This window comes from Peromyscus eremicus, chromosome 12 (genome assembly GCF_949786415.1).
Source record: "Peromyscus eremicus chromosome 12, PerEre_H2_v1, whole genome shotgun sequence".
Lineage (NCBI taxonomy): Eukaryota > Metazoa > Chordata > Mammalia > Rodentia > Cricetidae > Peromyscus > Peromyscus eremicus.
In genome coordinates this window covers 72,781,861-72,800,064 of record NC_081428.1, presented here as the reverse complement: position 1 = coordinate 72,800,064, position 18,204 = coordinate 72,781,861, and positions in this window count along the sequence as shown.

The window sequence follows — 18,204 nt, the reverse complement described above, 5'->3', positions numbered from 1 at the left end:
AAAGGAGAAGAAAAATATATGCTTGAAGAAACAGTAACTGAAAATTTGCAGATTTGTTGAACACTGTAAACCCCCTGGACTCGTGACTTTCCTGTCCGTGTGACCAGCTGCCTGACACTTGAGGGAGCAGAGTACATTTGGCTCATCCTTTCAGGGGATACAGCCCATCGTGATGGTGGAAGCGTGGCTGCAGGGTGCATGGAAGCTGCTTCTAGGATGCGACCCTCAAGCCTGTCCCCAGGGGGCCGCTTTCTCCAGCTAGGTGGCCCCATTTCCTAAAGGTTCGAAAACCTCCCCAAACAGCGCCACCAGCTGGGGGCCAGGTGTAACACATGAGCTTATCAGGTTCATTTAACAACACAACAGCCATACATGCAGGGACTTGGAGAAGTAGCGAGTACAAGAAACATGAAACATCACTAAAAGACATCATTACAGTCTGCTTAAAATAAGTGTAAAAGAGGCGGTAAAATGTGGAACCCAATACTTTTATGCTAACCTAGCAAATTAATTTTAAAACACATCTTACTGCTAATCATCCCTGAATACAGAAAATGGACAATTGTGGGGATTTTTAAAATTTTTTAGATTTATTTATTTTTATTTTATGTGTATGGATATTTGCCTGCATGTATGTCTGTGCACCATGTGAATGCTTGGTACCCAAAGAGGCCAGGAGAGGGTGTTGGATCCCTTGGAACTGGAGTTACAGAAGGTTGTCAGATGTCTCTACAAGAATATTAAGTGCTCTTAACCACCAAGCCGTCTCTCCAGCTTCAACAATTTTGTATTAAATATTTAACTATATACTAGTTTATATAATAAGTTGTTCAGATATTTTCATAGCAGAAGAACTCCAAGATATTGGGAAGAAAGAACATGATAAGCAAACTATTGGTGAATACAATAGACTTTCCCTCATTTCATTTTCTAAGCTCTGTTTCATAAGTAAAGCAAAAGTATTATAGTACCTGTTGTGGATCTCATTTACAAAGAGGACACAACACTTAAACATAGTGACATCAGGAAGGGGGGAGAAGACACCTGAACATGTGACATCAGGAAGAGGGGGTAGAAGACACCTGAACATGTGACATCAGGAAGAGGGGGTAGAAGACACCTGAACATGTGACATCAGGAAGTGGGGAGAAGACACCTGAACATGTGACATCAGGAAGAGGGTAGAAGACACCTGAACATAGTGACATCAGGAAGGGTGAAGAAGACACCTGAACACGTGACATCAGGAAGTGGGGAGAAGACACCTGAACATAGTGATGTTAGGAATGAGGAAAGGGGGAGATAAAATCTTTCTCGTTTCACCTGCAAACCATGTTGCCACCAAGAGACTTTGCTGAGTTAAACACACAGTACAATTCTAAAGCAACCCCTTAGGAACCAAAGAAAGAGATATGATCCCAAACCTATAGAAAATTCAAAATGGAACTTAGAAATTTTTCAAGTAAACTTTAGGAAGGCAGGGAAAAGTAAGCAGTAACCAGGCTGGGGAGACAAACAAAATAAAACCTGAGACTTAAGCCTCACCACATCTGTAATTGCATCAAATGTGAATGATCCACAAGCAGCGTTAATGACAGAGACTGACAGAGTGGACAAATTATCCAACCCAAATGTACTGTACTTAGAAGGAACTCAAATCTGATGAGCTGTGTGAATCAAAAGCTCAAGGATGAGGAAGAGACGTACCAACATTAGCCAAATGAATACAGGGGTCATATTTACATCAAATAGGATTCACTACGGAATTTTACAGGGTCAAAGAAAAAACCGTTACTTAATGATAAAGGGACCAATCAGCCAAGAGGCTTAATGACTCTACACATTGTGAGCTGAACGGCAGAGCCACAAACTGCTCATGTGGTCCACGCCCTGCGAAAGGATGAACCCAGGAAACATGCCGAATGAAGAGTTTGCACACAGAGGCTCAGAGGCTGTATGCTTCCATTGTGTGACCTGTCCAGAGTCTATATGTGCACAGGAGTGGTCTGGTGGCTAGTGTAGGCCTGGAGAGAAAGGCAGAGAATGAGACTGGCTGGAAATTAACTACTACAGGGTACAGAGTTTTATTTGGGGGTCACAAATTATGTTTTACCATAATGACACAAGTCTACAAACATGCTAAAAATCCACTGAATTGTATAGTTCTTGTGTGCATAGCCCAGGCTGGCCCCAAGTTCACGCTCCTCCTGCTTCCACATCCAAGTACGAGATTACAGGTGCCTGGTTCCAAGTGGCACATTTTAGTTTTGCTTTGCTTTCTCTTTTTTCAGAACAATTAATCCCAAAGTGGGATACTAAAGGATAAATCCAACAAAATTTAGATTTATGTGGGCAGAATTATATGCTGAAACTATCAAATCATGCATGTTTGTGTGTGTGTGCATGATGTGTGTTCGTGTCTGTTCGTGTGTGTGTATGTGTGTGTGTGTGTGTGTGTGTGCAGGGTGCACACAAATGTGTCTTGGCAGACATGTGGAGATCAGAGGGCAGTCTAACCCTAACACTCTACCTTGGTTTTCTGTTTGTTTTTTTTTTTTGAGAGTGTAATTTTACATTTCTCCCTTCCCTTTCCACCATTCAATATACCCCTCCCTGCTCTCATTCAAATCCATGACCTCTTTTTTTATTCATTGTAATTGCATGCATATACGTGTTTGTGTATACATATATATTCCTAAATATAGCCTATTAAGTCTATATAATGCTATTTGTATGTATGTTTTCAGGGCCAATGGTTTGGCACTGGACAACCAATTGGTGTGCTCTTCCCTGGGGAGGACCCCCTCTCGCTCACAGCTCACACGGTTGCCTGCAGTTCTTTGTGTAGAGAAAGGCCTCGTGGGCTTTTCTCTGTCCGCTTTGACATGGTTGTTGGTGTCCTCCTTGTTCAGCTCACACTTGGGCAATCATGTTGGTGAGACTTTATGGGTGTAGCTTCTGATGTTGCTAGGAGACACAACCTCACAGAACTCCCTGGTCCTCTGGCTCTTACAATCTTTTCACCCCCTCTTCTGCAAGGTTCCCTGAGCCTCAGGTGCAGGAGTGTTTTTGAAACTGTATCTGTTGATCTTTTCTGTTCTGACTGGGAAAAGATGAAATCTCAAAGTTGTTGTGTATCTCCCTAGTTGCTAGGGAGATGAACATTTTTTGAGATATTTCTTAGTCATTCTTTTTTCTTCTTTTGAGAACTCTCTATTCAGGTCCCAGGCCTATTTTTTGAAAGGGTCTTTTTATTTTCTTTCTTTCTTTCTTTCTTTCTTTCTTTCTTTCTTTCTTTTTTTCTTTCTTTCTTTCTTTGTCTGTTCTTTTTTAGTTCTATATGTATTCTGGATATTAATCCTCTGTCAGATGTATAGCTGACAGAGACTCTCTCCCATCCTGTGGCCTTCCTCTTCGCTTGGTTAATTGTTTCTTTCTTTTTCTTTTATTTTCTTTCTTTCTTTCTTTCTTTCTTTCTTTCTTTCTTTCTTTCTTTCTTTCTTTCTTTCTTTCTCCCTACTCCTCCTCCTCCTTCTTCTTTTTTTTTTTTTGAGCCAAATTTGAAGCAAGCTTTAAAAGCTTAAATACTAACTAGGACTCTGATCAGGTCCACTCTGAGACCCCAGGAACTGGCCTGGTCGACTGTTTCTCTAGCTGTTCATGAGATCCCACTAGTCAGTTTTGAGCCTTATTTCTCAGACAAGTGCAGTTTTATCTAGGAAGTCATTTCCTGTACCTGTATCATGTAGACTACTGCCTGTGTTTCCTTCTAGCAATTTCAGTATTTCAGATTTAGGTCCTTAATCCATTTGGAGGTAGTTTTTGTGTAAGGTGATAGATATGGGTCTAATTGCATTCTTCTCCATGGGGACATCCATTTTTTATAGAAACACTTAAGATGCTTCCTTTTTTCCAGTGAAATGTATTTGCCAAACATTAAGTGGCCGAAGTTACGTGTACTCATTTGGGTCTTTGATTTTGTTCCATTGATCTACATGTCTGTTTTTGTGCCAATACCATATTGATTTCATTACTTTGTCTCTACAATATATTTTAAGATCTGTAATGTTAATCCCTGCAGCATTGTGTGTGTGTGTGGGGGGGGGCTCAGGATTGTTTTAGCTGTCTTTGGTCTCTTGTTTCATATGAATTTTAGAATAGTTTTTTCTGTTTCTGAGAAGAAGGAGATAGGGTTTTGATTGAGATTAGATTGAATCTGTAAATAGCTTTTGGTAAAGTGGTCATTTTCACAATGTTAATCCTACCCATCCATCCATGAGCAGGGGATGTCATTCCATCTCTAGTGTCTTTATCTCTTTCTTCAGAGTTTTAAAGTTTTCATTGCAGAGGTCCTTCACTTCCTTGGTTAGATTTATTCGTGGATATTTTTTATTTTCTTTGAGGTTATTGTGAATAGGAGTGTGCCTGTGATCAGCTTCTCTGTATGGTTGATGTTGGTTCACAGAAAAGCTATTGATTTCTGCAAGTTGGTTCTGTTTCCTGCCATATTGCATTTGATTATCATTTCTAGAAGTTTTCTGATAGAATTTTTGTGATCTCTAATAGATAGTATCATATTGTCTGCAAATGAGAGTAGTATGACTTCTTTCTCCAGATTTGTATCTCTAATTTTTTCTATGTTCTTACTGCTTCTACTACTTCACACAGTGTTGAAAAAGAGTAGGGACAGTGGACATTCCTGTCTCGTTCCTGAATTTTGTGGGATTGCTTCAAGCTTTTCTCCATTTATGATGATATTGGCTGTGTTTTCTCATATGTTGCTTTTATTGTCTTGAGATATGTTCTCTTTAGTCCTACATTCTCCAAGACTTTTATAATGAAGACATGTTGGATTTTGCCAAAGGCTTTTTTCTGCATTTATGTAGCTTGATACCTTTATTCACTATTGTATGTTGAACCATCCCTGCGTTTCAGGGATAAAGCCAACTTGGTCACGTTGTGTAATATTTTTGATGTGTGTCTGTATTTGTTTGCAAGTATTTTATTGAGTATTTTTGAGTCTATGTTCATCAGGGACATTGGCCTACAGTTTTCTTGTTATTGTGTCTTTACCTGCTTTGGATATTAGTGTGATACTGGATTCATAGAAGGAGTTTGGGAGTGCTTCTTCTGTTTCTGTTTTTTTTTTTTTATGGTTTAAGAAGAACTGACTATAGCTCTTTGAATGTCTGGTAGGATTCTGCTGTGAATTGTGAATCCATTCAATACCCCAATTTCTCCAACAGATAGGTCATCACTCCCTGTATCCTATATGACCACAATGAATTATAATTTAAAATTGATAGCAGAAAAACTTGTAGATGAATCAAGAAACAAAATCCATCTGTCTGCTGCCTACAAGAAACACATCTTAGTTGTAGAGATAGGCACCACTTTAGAGTAAAAGGTTGACAAAGAGCTCTAATCAAATGGGATCAGGAAGCAAGCAGACATTGATAGCTTCATATCTGACAAAATAGAATTCAAACTAAAACTAATCAGAAGAGATGAAGACAGACACTTGACTCCAATCAAGGAAATAGTTAATCAAGAAGACGTCACTGTCCTGATTTTTATTATTTTTGCTGTTGACTGGGTTTGGATTTGGTTTCTTCTTCTGCTTTTTCTTCTTCTTCTTCTTCTTCTTCTTCTTCTTCTTCTTCTTCTTCTTCTTCTTCTTCTTCTTTTTCTTCTTCTTCTCCTTCTTCTCCTCCTCCTCCTCCTCCTCCTCCTTTTCCTTCTCCTTCTTCCTCCTCCTCCTCCTCTTCTTCTTTCAAATTTTGAGTTGCATCATTAAGCCATTTAATTGTTATCTTTCTGATTTTTTAACTTCTGTGTCCTAGAGTTCATCCAGGTAATTCTCATCAGCACCCATTTCTACTGCTTTTGCAGAGAAGATCCTGACTTGATCTTTTAAATTGTTGTCACCCCTGCAATGAGATCTGGACATGTTGACTTCCTCTGTTAGTTTTAAGTTTGTTATGGATGGAGCAGGGTTGGGGAGAAGAGAGGGCATGGATGTGGGTTAGGTCTAGAAGTAGCTTGGGTAGTATTCAAGCAAGTGGGCAGAGCTTCCTGTTCCAAGCTGGGAGTGTGGGGGTAGATAGAGGTGGGAGAGTCCTATAGTATGACAGATAGGTGGGGGGGATCCTGGCCCAAACCTAGAGTGCCTCTGCACTGAAGGTAGGGAAGCTCATAGGCTAGATCATGGAGGAGGACATGAATGTGTATGGAGTAGGTTGGTGGAGGCAACACCTCTACCCTGTTTTGAAATTGAGTCTTTACTGTTTCCTGCTGTCTGTGTCAGGCTAGCTGGCCTATGAGCTTCCAGAAGTTCTTTTGTCTCCATCTCTCTCTCATTATCCTGTAGTAGCACTGGGATTACATTTATTCACACTGTGTGTCTAAGTCACAGTTTGGTTGGTTGGTTGGTTTTGACTTTCTGAGACAGTTTCTTTGTGTATCTCGGTCTGTCCTGGAAATTACTCTGTGGACTAGGCTGGCCTCGAATTCAGAGATCTGCCTGCTTCCCCCTCCAGAGTGCTGGGATCGAAGTCACGCGCCACCATGCCCGGTGCACCTGGTTTTTAAAAAAACGTAAGTGCTGGGGATTCTAACTCAAGTTCTCACACTTTCACAGAAAGCACCTTCCCCACCGAGCCAGCCCCCAGCCCACAATACCATATTTTTATGTTTACACAGAGACTGTGTAACACTGTGGGGTAACGGCTGCATGTGTTCAGTGAAACAATGGAGACCCACTGAAACAACTAGGCCCACACATGTTTATCTAACTCACATTTTTACAAGCAACTCAGCGACACAAGAGTGAAATCAGTGACTGTCACGGGCATGAGTTCACCACTGTTCACAGCTGAGATGGGGAGCTAGCTACCCAAGTATCTTTTAGATGAGAACAGAAGAAAATTGGGGGGAGGCATAAAAGACCTCCAAAAGCATACTCAATAACAGGAGAAAAATGACAAAACCGATGTTCATAAAAACTAGCCTTTGGTTTGTGAAAGACCTGATAAACAGGTTTTAAAAAGCCCATAGAAATGGCTGCGCTACCACAGGCAATGAGGAACTCTCTCTCTCAGAATGCACAAACATGCCCCAAATTCAACATTTTTAAACCAAAGCAACCCGAGTAGAAATTCAACAAAAGACATGAAGAGACTTCTCTCCAGAGAAAACGGACCAGGTAAAAGGAGGTTCCACATCACTGTCCATCAGGCCCGTGAAAAATAGGATCATTACCACTGAGCTCTGGTGAGAACACAGAGAAAGCAGAAGGCTGCACTCCACTGGGAAAGTGGAAGGACATGGGCACCCACGGAAGCAGTTCATCCACTTCCTCAAAAGCTAAACTCGGAGGGCCAGGGAGATGCAGCAGTTAAGAGCACTGTCTGCTCTTGCACAGGACCTGGGTTTGGTTCCCAGCACCCACATGGCAGCTCATAACCATCCCTAACTCCATTCCTAGGGGATCCAACACCCTCTTCTGATCTTTTTGGGCGTCAGGCACACATGTGGTACACAGACATACATGAAGGCAAATTACTCAAAACACATAAAATAATTATCTAAAACAGTAAGATAAATGTATATTACCACATAATCCAGCAACTGAACATTTGGGGATTTATCTCAGAAAACATGAAAACCGTGTCCCCACAAAAACATGCACATGGCTGTTCACGAAAGCTTTGGTTTTTAATTTTTAAGAATCCTCCCCTTGGGTACATGCATGATGTCCATATGGAGAGCGAAGGTTAACACTGGTCTTCTTTCTCTCTCATTCTCTACCATACTCTTTTAGATAGGGTCTGTCGCTGAATCTCATCATCTTAGCTAGACTGGCTGGCCAGTGGCCACAGGGACCCCCATCCAGTGCTGGGGTTATGGACACATGTTGACATGTTCAGCTTTTATGTGAGTTCTTGGGCTCTGACTTGGTCCTACGTCTATCCAGAAGCACTTTACCAACACGGAGTCTTCCCCTCAGCCCTCAAAGTAGTGATATTTGTAATAGGCCCAAATTGGAAACACCATAAATGTCCCTAAGGAAATTGGTGATCAAGTGCCATGCTACAGTCACAGCACAAATACAACTCTGTACTGAAACTGGCCAGTTGGAGTGCACGCCTTTAATCCCAGCCCTCGGGAGGCAGAGGCAAGCTGATCTCTGTGAGTTCTAGGCCATCCAGAGCTAAGTAGTGAGACTTTGTCTCAAAAAGAAAGAAAAAAACTGACCAATCCAGTTCACACAACTTGTATAGACCCCAAGGGCATCGCATGAGGTAAGCTGGTCTCTGGCTGCTGCTTTGCGGTTCCATTTCTAGACGTTGATTGGAACCTCTACAGCCAGAATAAACCCACCCTCCTTTAAGTTGCCTATGGGGTGTGGTTTTCAGGAATACGTCTTGGGTGATGGCATTTACACTGTGTTTCTGATCTCCCAAGTACTTTTCATTCTTTCTGAGTAGATTCCTCTCTTCATTGTTAATTTATTCAGTATGTGAATGACTATTGAGTTCCTGGGTGATTTTCAGCATCTACTGAAATACTCATGTAGTTTTTCTCTTTTGTTTTGTTGATGCAGAAACTCAAATATACGTGCACACACACATACATAACACTAACACAACATACACATTTACATGCGTATAGACTTTCTTATTCATTTTATGTATGGGTGTTTTCCCTGCATGCATGTATATGTACTATGCATGCATTTGGTGCCCTCAGAAGTCAGAAGAGGGAATCAGTTCCTCTGGAACTATAGGTACAGTTGTGAACAAATGTGTGGGTACTAGGATCAAACCCAGGTCCTCTTCAGGAGCAATAAGTGCTCTTAATCCCTGAGCCATTTCTCCAGCTTCCCACACCCCCTTTCTTTGACATGGTCTCTGTGTAGCCCCGGTTGTCCTAGAACTCACTCTGTAGACCAGACTGGACTCGAACTCACAGAGATCAGCCTGTCTCTGCCTCGCCAGCGCTGGGATTAAAGGTGTGCACTCCAACTGGCCAGTTTCAGTACAGAGTTGTACTTGTGCTGTGACTGTAGCATGGCACTTGATCACCAGTTTCCTTAGGGACATTTATGGTGTTTCCAATTTGGGCCTATTACAAATATCCCTACTTTGAGGGCTGAGGGGGAGACTCCGTGTTGGTAAAGTGCTTCTGCATACACGTGAGGACCAAGCCAGAGCCCAAGAACTCACATAAAAGCTGGGATTAAAGGTGTGCATCACCACGCCCTGCCCAACCGCACAGTGACTGTGAAGAATTGTCGTTTTTTGCAAATATTAGACTCAGCTTGCATTTTTGCTTGTGAGCTGAATTCAGCATCGTTTTGTCTTTTGTCCCATTCTTCTGTAGTTTGCATATCAAGCTTGTATTAGCTTTTCAAAATGAAACAAAAATGTTCCTTACTTGTCTAGTCTCTGAAATCATTGGTTCATGACTGGAATGACTGGTTTCTTCAAAGTCAGAGTTTGCTTGTGAAGCTATTTAAACAGCGTGAAGGGCTGCACATAAGGATTTTAAATCACCGACAACATTTGTATAATTTTGTAAAACCATCAAATTTTGAAATTTTTCTTTTAGGTTCATTCTGTTCTGGAAAACTGTGTTTTCCCAAGAAACCCAGTTATCTGTTTTCAATTTTGCTGGCAAAAGTTGACACAAAAGTTGGGGTAATGCTGTGGTCCCGTCACAGCCTAGGTTCAGGTCCTGAGATGGGGAAGGGGAGTCGGCGTGAAGAAATGAACTGTTCAACCACCTCATGAGTTTCACACAAGCGGCCGGCCGGCTCCAGCCATCTTTATTTATACATAAAAAACAAGCATGTTTTCCCACACTAACAGTCATGGTTTTCCCACCCTCCAACGTTAACCTCCAGCAAAAACAAATATGTCAATATGGTTTTCCCCAACTTTTACATCAAAACATCTTTTAAACAAAAAAACAACACTTTTAATTTTGCTAGCTTGGCCAAATACTGAGCCAAGTACATCCTGTCTTACAAAACCAGAAGGTTATTGACATAGGCAAACAGTTTCAAGAACTGCAATATTGTTCAAAACTTAACAAAGCATGATTACAGAAACAGGGGTGATCTGTCTCCTTCTAGTCAGCATTGAACCAGAACAGCTCCCGGGGTCTGGAGTGACAGCTGGCATCCCCAGGCAAGAAACCTGACAAGCATCAGCTTCCAAGGAATTTTAGGGAAAATACTGGAGAAAAAAAATGTGGTTTCCAGGAATGATCACGTCTGTCCCATGTGTGACTGACAAAGTGACACTGAAAACCACCAACAGAATCATCAGCATTATGAGAGAGAAGGGCGGGTGCAGGCCGCGCGGTCCCAGCTGTATTCTGCGCTGTCCCAAAGTGCTCTGGTCCTTGTCGAGTGAGACTGCCCCCGTGGGCTCATATACTGGTCCAAAACTAGGCCACACGGCTCCCAGCAGGGTAAAGAGCTTGATTTGCAAGCACAAGGCCCCGAGTTCAACTCCCACAACCCACATGAAAAGCACACTGTGGTCTCAGTGCTGGGAAGGCAGAGGCAGGAAGATCTGTGGGGCTCTCTGGGTCATCCAGCCTGATTGGCAAGAGCCAGTGAGAGACCCTGCCTCAAAAGCAAGGAGACGGCTCCTGAGGATTGATATCCAAGGCTGACCTCCAGCCTCCACACACATGCGCACATGCACACATGCACCTCCAACACACACACACACACACACACACACACACACACACACACACACACACACAAAGGCTCAGCAGTTAAAAATGCTTGTTTCTTTGGCAGAAGATTGGGGCTTGATTTCTAGCACCCACACACTTGTCACAACCATGCATATCACCTTGGTGGCCACTGAGTACAGACATAGTGCACATACACATGTGTAGGCAGAGCACTTATATATAAAATGAATAAAATTAAGTTTAAAAATACCACTGACTCCTAAATCAATGTAGGCTAAACAGCAGGTGCCTGCAGTACCAGCAGCCTCTCAGGCAGAGGCAAGAGAATCACTTTACCCAAGAGTTCAAAGTCACCCTGAGCAGCAGAGGCAAGCACAAGAAAACACACACAGACGGAGAACCCCTCTCTTTCTGTGTGTTCTCGTCTGTGCCTCCTCTCTCTCTCCGGTTTTGCTGTTGTTTGGTTTTGTTTTGGGTTTTGGTTTTTAGAGACAGGGTTTCTCTGTGCAGCTTTGGTGCCTTTCCTGGAACTCACTCTGTAGACCAGGTTGGCCTTGAACTCACAGAGATCCGCCTGCCTCTGCCTCCCGAGTGCTGGGATTAAAGGCGTGTGCCACCACCGCCCGGCTCTCCTCTCTGTCTCTTAGAATTTCCAGGAACTTTGATTTGCTGTTAGCATCTCCGCACATTCATGGCCTTGCTACCTGGCATCTGATCTGACACAACTGGTGTTTTTTAATGGTGTGTCTTTCTGTCCTTTGGCCTTCAAAGTCTTAGTCGGTGTCTCAGAAAGGCCTTTTATACTGTGGCTTGAACATGTCTTCTGCATGACAGGGTTGAGAGGCGGAGCCTAGCCAGAAGTCTTTAGGGCACCAACCCAGAGCCTTTGTGAAGGCTTCATGTTGCTTCAGAGAAGCAAGTTCTCACTCCCTGGGACTGGGTTAGTCACCACCACAAAGCAAGGCTGCCCTGTACTTCCTTTGTAAGTCATGTGCCTCCTGCCCTTTCTCTTCCCGCTGCAAGCTGAAGCAACATGAGCTCTTTACTAGAGGCCAAGCACATTCCAAGGCTGTGCTCTTGGTCTTCTCAAATCTGAAGCAAAGAAAGAGAAAATCTGTGTAAATTAACCAGTCTCAGGCATTTTGTTTTATTAACATAAAATAAGACATTGCATTTTCCTTACCCAGAGTACTCGACCTTTCGTGGCCTTTCATGTCTTCTGTAATTACAGCTGCATTTGAATTTATTTGTAACATCCTATGTTTCATCTCCACATGCTCCTTTCCATCTCCTTTTTTGAGACAGGATGTAGCCCTAGCTGTCCTAGAGCTCCCTATGTAGATCAGGCTAGCCTCAAACCCATAGAGATCTGCCTACCTGTTTCCTGAGCATTGGGATTAAAGGTAGGCCAACTCTATCTTCTTTTAAAATATTGGTGTGAGTTTGTGTGTGTGTGTGTGTGTGTGTGTGTGTGTGTGTGTATGTGTGTGTATGTGTGTGTGTGTACAGGGTTGTGTTTCTTAGTCCCCATTTTCCTGTCTATTTTCTTGTCTGTCCCACATCCTGTGTCTGTCTCAGTCATCACTCACTCTCTTAGGTAAATAACATAAGAAGTTGGTGTCCTTGTCCCCTTCCAACCCAACACCAGAAACTAAAGGTTTTCAAACCCAATACACACTGTTGCTTCCCACTGCTCTGTGTCCGATGTGCAGAGTCCATGAGGAGGGCTGAGAGAGGATGCTCCCCCACCTCCCTACCCTCAGACTGTGCCCACACCCAACTTGCTAGACCGAGATCCCAGGAGCAGGAAGTCAGTATAAGCACAGGGCGGGCACCCTCATAGTTCCCAGGAGCTGGGCCTCAGATCCTATCTGCTCTCCCTGCCTTTGTCCAGCCCTCAGGACTTGGCACCCAGACCTGGCCTGGATCAGCACTGCCCAAACAAGGCAGAAGCCAGAGCTGGGCATCCAGGGCCAGGTCACACTGTGCCAGGAACATAATGCCACTCTTGGGCTTGCAACTTCACCAGGATCTGATCTTGGAAGCCAGGGCTCCCTGGGATGTGGTGTGTGTCCCTTCTACCTTCAGCTGGGGGGGGGGGGTCTAGCAGGGCCTGGAAGTGCACACTCGTGTGTTCTTCCATCCTGTCGCTCTTTGTATTATTCCAAAGATACCCAAGATGGAGACTCTAGCTCATGAGTGGCCCTGGCCAGGCTCACCTGCAGCACACGCTGTGGAGCAAGCATCGAGTTGCCCAGGAGGCTGCCACTGCTCATGTGCTTTGCTCACTTCATCCTCTGTTCCCTCATCTTCCATCTTTCCTTCCTTGTTCCTTACCCTGGCTCTGAGAAACTCTGCCTTCCTCTCTTCTCTCTAGCCACGAGGCTTTGCTCACCATTTACAGAAATTCTCCTTGTTCTCTTCTCTCTGGCCATGCAGCTCTGCCTGCCTCTGGAATTCAGCTCCAGTCCTTACTGCACCTGGTTATGGAAAAAGCCCTATTGTCCTGTGTTGCATGAATCTTAAAAAGTTCTTATTAATAAAATCAAACCTGAGGCCAGTTATTGGGGTGAATGCTGGAAGATCAGAGAGACAGAACAAGCCACAGCTACCTCACCTTGCCAATTCCTCAGCTGATCCTGTTTCCTCAGACTGGAAGCCTCTGAGTCCTCATCCAAATGAATCTCAGCTGAACTGCTGCTTGAAAGCCTGAAAGCTTAACCAGCCAAATGCTGCTAGTTTCTGGTCCTCACACCTTATATACCTTTCTGCTGTCTGCCATCACTCCCTGGGATTAAAGGCTCGCTTTCTGGGATTAAAGGCATGAGTCACCATGCTTGGCTGTATGCTTGAACACATGGATTTCTGCCTCTGGAATGCTAGGATTAAAGGCATGTGCTACCACTGCCTATCCTAAGTGTCTAGTGGCTTTTCTGTTCTCTGACCCCAGATAAGTTTATTAGGGTGAACAATATTTTGGGGAACACAATACCACCACAGTCCTGAGTCAGTAGCTCTGTGATGCTACTAGGCCTGAAGGCAAGGGATGTCTAAGCTTCATTTGCATAAGAAACAAAGCTATGCATCTACAGCCTGCCTGTCTCCTAGACCCTGCAGGGGTGTTAGTTACCTAGTGGATCAGCAGTAGGTCTGAGAAGCTTAGCTGTTTGCCAGTATGGCCTAGTAGTATATGGGCACACAAGAATTTCATAGCAGAAGACAACTGATTAATAAGCTAAATAACACCAAATATTCCTTGATAAATGGCTTCTTCTTGAAGGACTCCTTGGTCGGTCAAGGTATAGCTTATTATATACAGCTAAATCTCTATAATATATTCTTGTGCCTCACTGCAATATACCCTCCTCCCAGTACTCAATCTGTGTCACAATCTGGTGGTATTGCATAGTCGTCCCTCATTGGCTGGGCACGATCAGGAACTCTGACAGTGATCAGGAACTCTGACAGTGCCTGTTGCTAGGCCCTCAGGCAGACTCTGCACAATCAGGAACTCTGACAAAGACCAGGAACTCTGACAGTGCCTGTTGCTAGGCCCTCAGGCAGACTTCAGGTTGGCTCATAAGGAAGTATGTTATGTGCATGCCTTGGCAACTGGTTTGAGCCAATTTCCTCTACCCTATGGGCCTGTCCTACTACAGTGTACCAAGCCAGGGGTGAAGGAGGCCCCACAGCCTAAAATGCAGGGAACAGGGCTACCCACCTAGGAGGCCGGAGAGTCACCAAGAGAAATCAGCAGTTATCAACCACCTAACCAAGGAAATGGAGACAGGCAGGGGGAGCCTTTGGGCACAATCAGCATCATGAACAGCATGGGGGCTAATGCAGTAGGAAAAAAGCCACGTGGAGGCCTGGAAGGGAGCTCATAGGGCCAAAGCTATGGAGACAGCCACACTGAGGTGGCCACTCGGAGCTTAAGGAAAGGTGAAACGTCATTGGGACGCTATGTACTATGGGATGGCCTGACTCAGTGCTCACTGGCAGTGGGCAGTATTAAGATGTAGTGGGACCATTAAAAAGCTGGGCCTGGTGGGAGTTGGTCAGAACAGTGGGCACTCTTGCCTTTGAAAGGCTTAAAGTGGTTACCATGGGAACCTGAGAGCAATACCAAAGAGAGGCCATAGCCAAAACTGCTCTGTGGCTTCTCATTTCACCTTCACTATAGGATCTCTTGCATGCACTCTCAACCCAATGCTATCTATAATCACGTGATTCCAAAGGGGCCCCTACCAGAGGCTCAGTCAGTGCGGTCACCTGACCTTGGAATTTTCAGCTTTGTGAACTGTGAAATAAATAGTCCTTTCTTTTTGAAGTGCCCTGCCTTAGGTATTTCTATTTCTCGACTCATGTGGGCTTAACCCAGAGAACTAAGACCTTGGAAACTCAAAACCCAAGTCACTCTGAGCCGGGGACTTCCGGGTTCTTGAATGACTCAGGTGCCCGGAGTTTGTCCCTCCCTTCCTCCCTCCCTCCCTCCCTCCTCCAGCGATGGCATGGCAGACAGTGAAGACTACAGTGTGTGTGTGTGTGTGTGTATGTGTGTGTGCTTTATTATCAACCCTAAAAAAAACAACTTTGAACAGATTGCCATGTGGGGTTTGACAATTCCGAAAAAAGCAGGTTTGGAATCTTCACAGCACTAGGATGCTAGCCGACAGCAGACACAGCTCTGAAAAGTGTCACAGCGTTCTTGGGTCTCCCGAACAGCTGCCTGTTAGCTGTGGACTTTCCTAGAACCCCTTACCAGACTGAGAGCTCTCGCTCTCTTCCCAGTTGATTACACGTTTTATCACGAAGGGGAATTTTTATTTTGTCAAATGTTTCTGTGTCAACTTTTTCCAAATTTGTATAGATGATCTTATGGTTTCTTTTCTTTAAAAAAAAAAATTAAAAAATTGTTTATTTGTCTGAGAGTCTTACCATGTCACTTTGGCTGGCCTAGAACTGGCTATATAAACCAGGCTGGCCTTGAACTCACAGAAATCCACCTGCATTGTCTGTCTCCCAGGTGCTGGGATTAAAGTTGTGGTGTGTGTGTGTGTGTGTGTGTGTGTGTGTGTGTGTGTGTGTGTAGATGTGTACTTAGGTTGCATGTGCACTCAGAGACCAGAAAGGACATCAGAGCCCCTTAACCGGAATCACAGACGGTTGTGTTGAGAACTGAACTTGGGTCCTCTGCAAGAGCAGCAAGTGCTCTCAACTGCTGTGCCACCTCCTAGTGTGGCCAGCTGCCGGACATTCCTGCTGCCAGCCTTCCCACAGGGATGCAGCTCCTGTCCCTGTCTCCAGAATGTGGGCTCCAGCATGACCAGGCATGGACATTCCTGCTGCCAGCCTTTCCACTATGATGTAGCTCCTTAGACTGTGACAGAAAATAAATCCTTCCTTTCATAAGTTGCTTTCATCGCAGAGAGGAGAAAGGTGACATGAATACAGTTTCAAAGTGAGGCCTGAGGATGACCAAGCTGGAACTTCAGTGTGCACAAGAATCAGCTAGAGACTGGGCCAGCAAATAGCCCAATGGCACATGTGTAAGGCCCTAGTTCAATTCACAGTATCGGCAAGAAAATGAACTAGAGTAACGGTTATAAACCACAAATCCCAAACCCTGTCCAACGGTGGGGAATCTGCATCTCAGGCAAGTGCTTCATAGACCAGCCTTGTAAAATGCTGGGCTGGAGTAAATTAAGTCGGTGGGTGGGGAAGTTGAGAGGCGGGAGGAGGCATCAACGTGTCCATTTTTTCATTTTCCCAGTTCTGCATATTGGCAAAATCAAGCTGTAGGACATAGTGGTTACAGTTACAGGATTAACCACAGTATCAACCAGAAAGAAAAACAGTTTAGAGAAGAGCAGAGCTGCAGGGGTACAAGAAATTTTTTTTTCCTTTTCTTTATTTATTTATAATAATATCTCACTATATAGACCTGGTTGGTCTCCACCTTGTTATTCTTCTGCTTCTACCTCCTTCCTGATGCTGGGATTACTGTTTCCACTTCCTTCCTTAAATGCAACTATTATCTTTACAACAAAACAACTATAAATACAAATTATGGAGAAGTCACCGGGCAGGGGCATATAGCGGATACCTCTGCCTTCCTCCTCAGCCAGCCCAGCTCTGCTGCTAACCATCTTGCGGCAGTCAAAGCAGATAAGACCTGTGCCTGGGGCAGGACCATGGGAAGCTGGCTCCTGCTGGTTAGCACACCTTCCCCCTCCCCCCAGAAGCAGGCCCTGGAAACTGAGGGCTATTGTGGAGACAGCATGGTGTAAGAACTGTTAGCTGCCTCCTGTCAGGAGCCACAGGGTCCTGCATGCTCAGGACTGCGAATGACCTTCTCAAGGTCAAACATTGGCACTGTGTTCCTAGAATCAACAGCCATGGGGGCTGGGCATGGTGGCACACGCCTTTAACCCCAGCACTGAGGAGGTACCTGAATCAGGCCGATCTCTGTGAGTTTGAGGCCAGCCTGGTCTATATAGAAAGTTCCAGGCCAGCCAGGATTACACAAAGAGACTGCATCAAACAAACAAACAAACAAACAAGCACCCCTCCCACCATACAGCAACAAGTACAAAGCCAAACTTTGCTTGGAAGGTGGTCAGGTTCCATAGATTCACTAGCCACTTGTCTTAGTGCTCTGGGCAGAGGAGCTGCCCAGTAGGGCATGCCAGGGACTGGGAACACACAAGGGAGATGCTGCTTTGAGGGGTGAGAGGGGAGCTCGGCAGCTGTGCTCTCAGAGCTGGGAGTAACTGCACACCGAGAGAAGACCTTGGCCTGACTGGAAGGGACCCTACACCATCATCCTGACAATGCCCACAGCCATCAAAGTGGATGGGATCCCTAGCTGATACACCGCTCCCACATGAAGCCTGTAGATCCACACATTGATCCTGAGGACTACACCCTGGAGGAGGCCAACCCTGGACCGTAGAGACTGTAACACACCAGAGGACCCTTCAAATTAAGAATCCAGAAAGACAGCCAGGCAGTAGTGGCGCACGTCTTTAATCCCGGCACTCAGGAGGCAGAGCCAGGCGGATCTCTGTGAGTTCGAGGCCAACCTGGGCTACAGAGTGAGTTCCAGGAAAGGTGCAAAGCTACACAGAGAAACCTGTCTCAAAAAACCAAAAAAGAATCCAGAAAGTCATCGAACCAGCTAAGTGACGGCCTTGCTCCTATGCTTCTTCAGTTTCCTTGGTTCATGTCTGCTGGAGTCACTCTTCTCTGACTGACGACTCTGGCATCTGCCTTGGTCCTTCTGATGCTGGCCCTAACGTACAGACCCTGTATAATGGATGCTCTGGTCAACTTTGTCAAAAAGCAGATCTCCACAGCTCAGCTGCTGGTCCTAAGACAGCACTGTACAAAGCATCAGGTCAGGACTCGCTAGGCCCTGACACCGGGACATCTCTAGGATTCGAGATGGGGAAATGAGAGGCCACGGTAGCACCGACCATGGTGGGC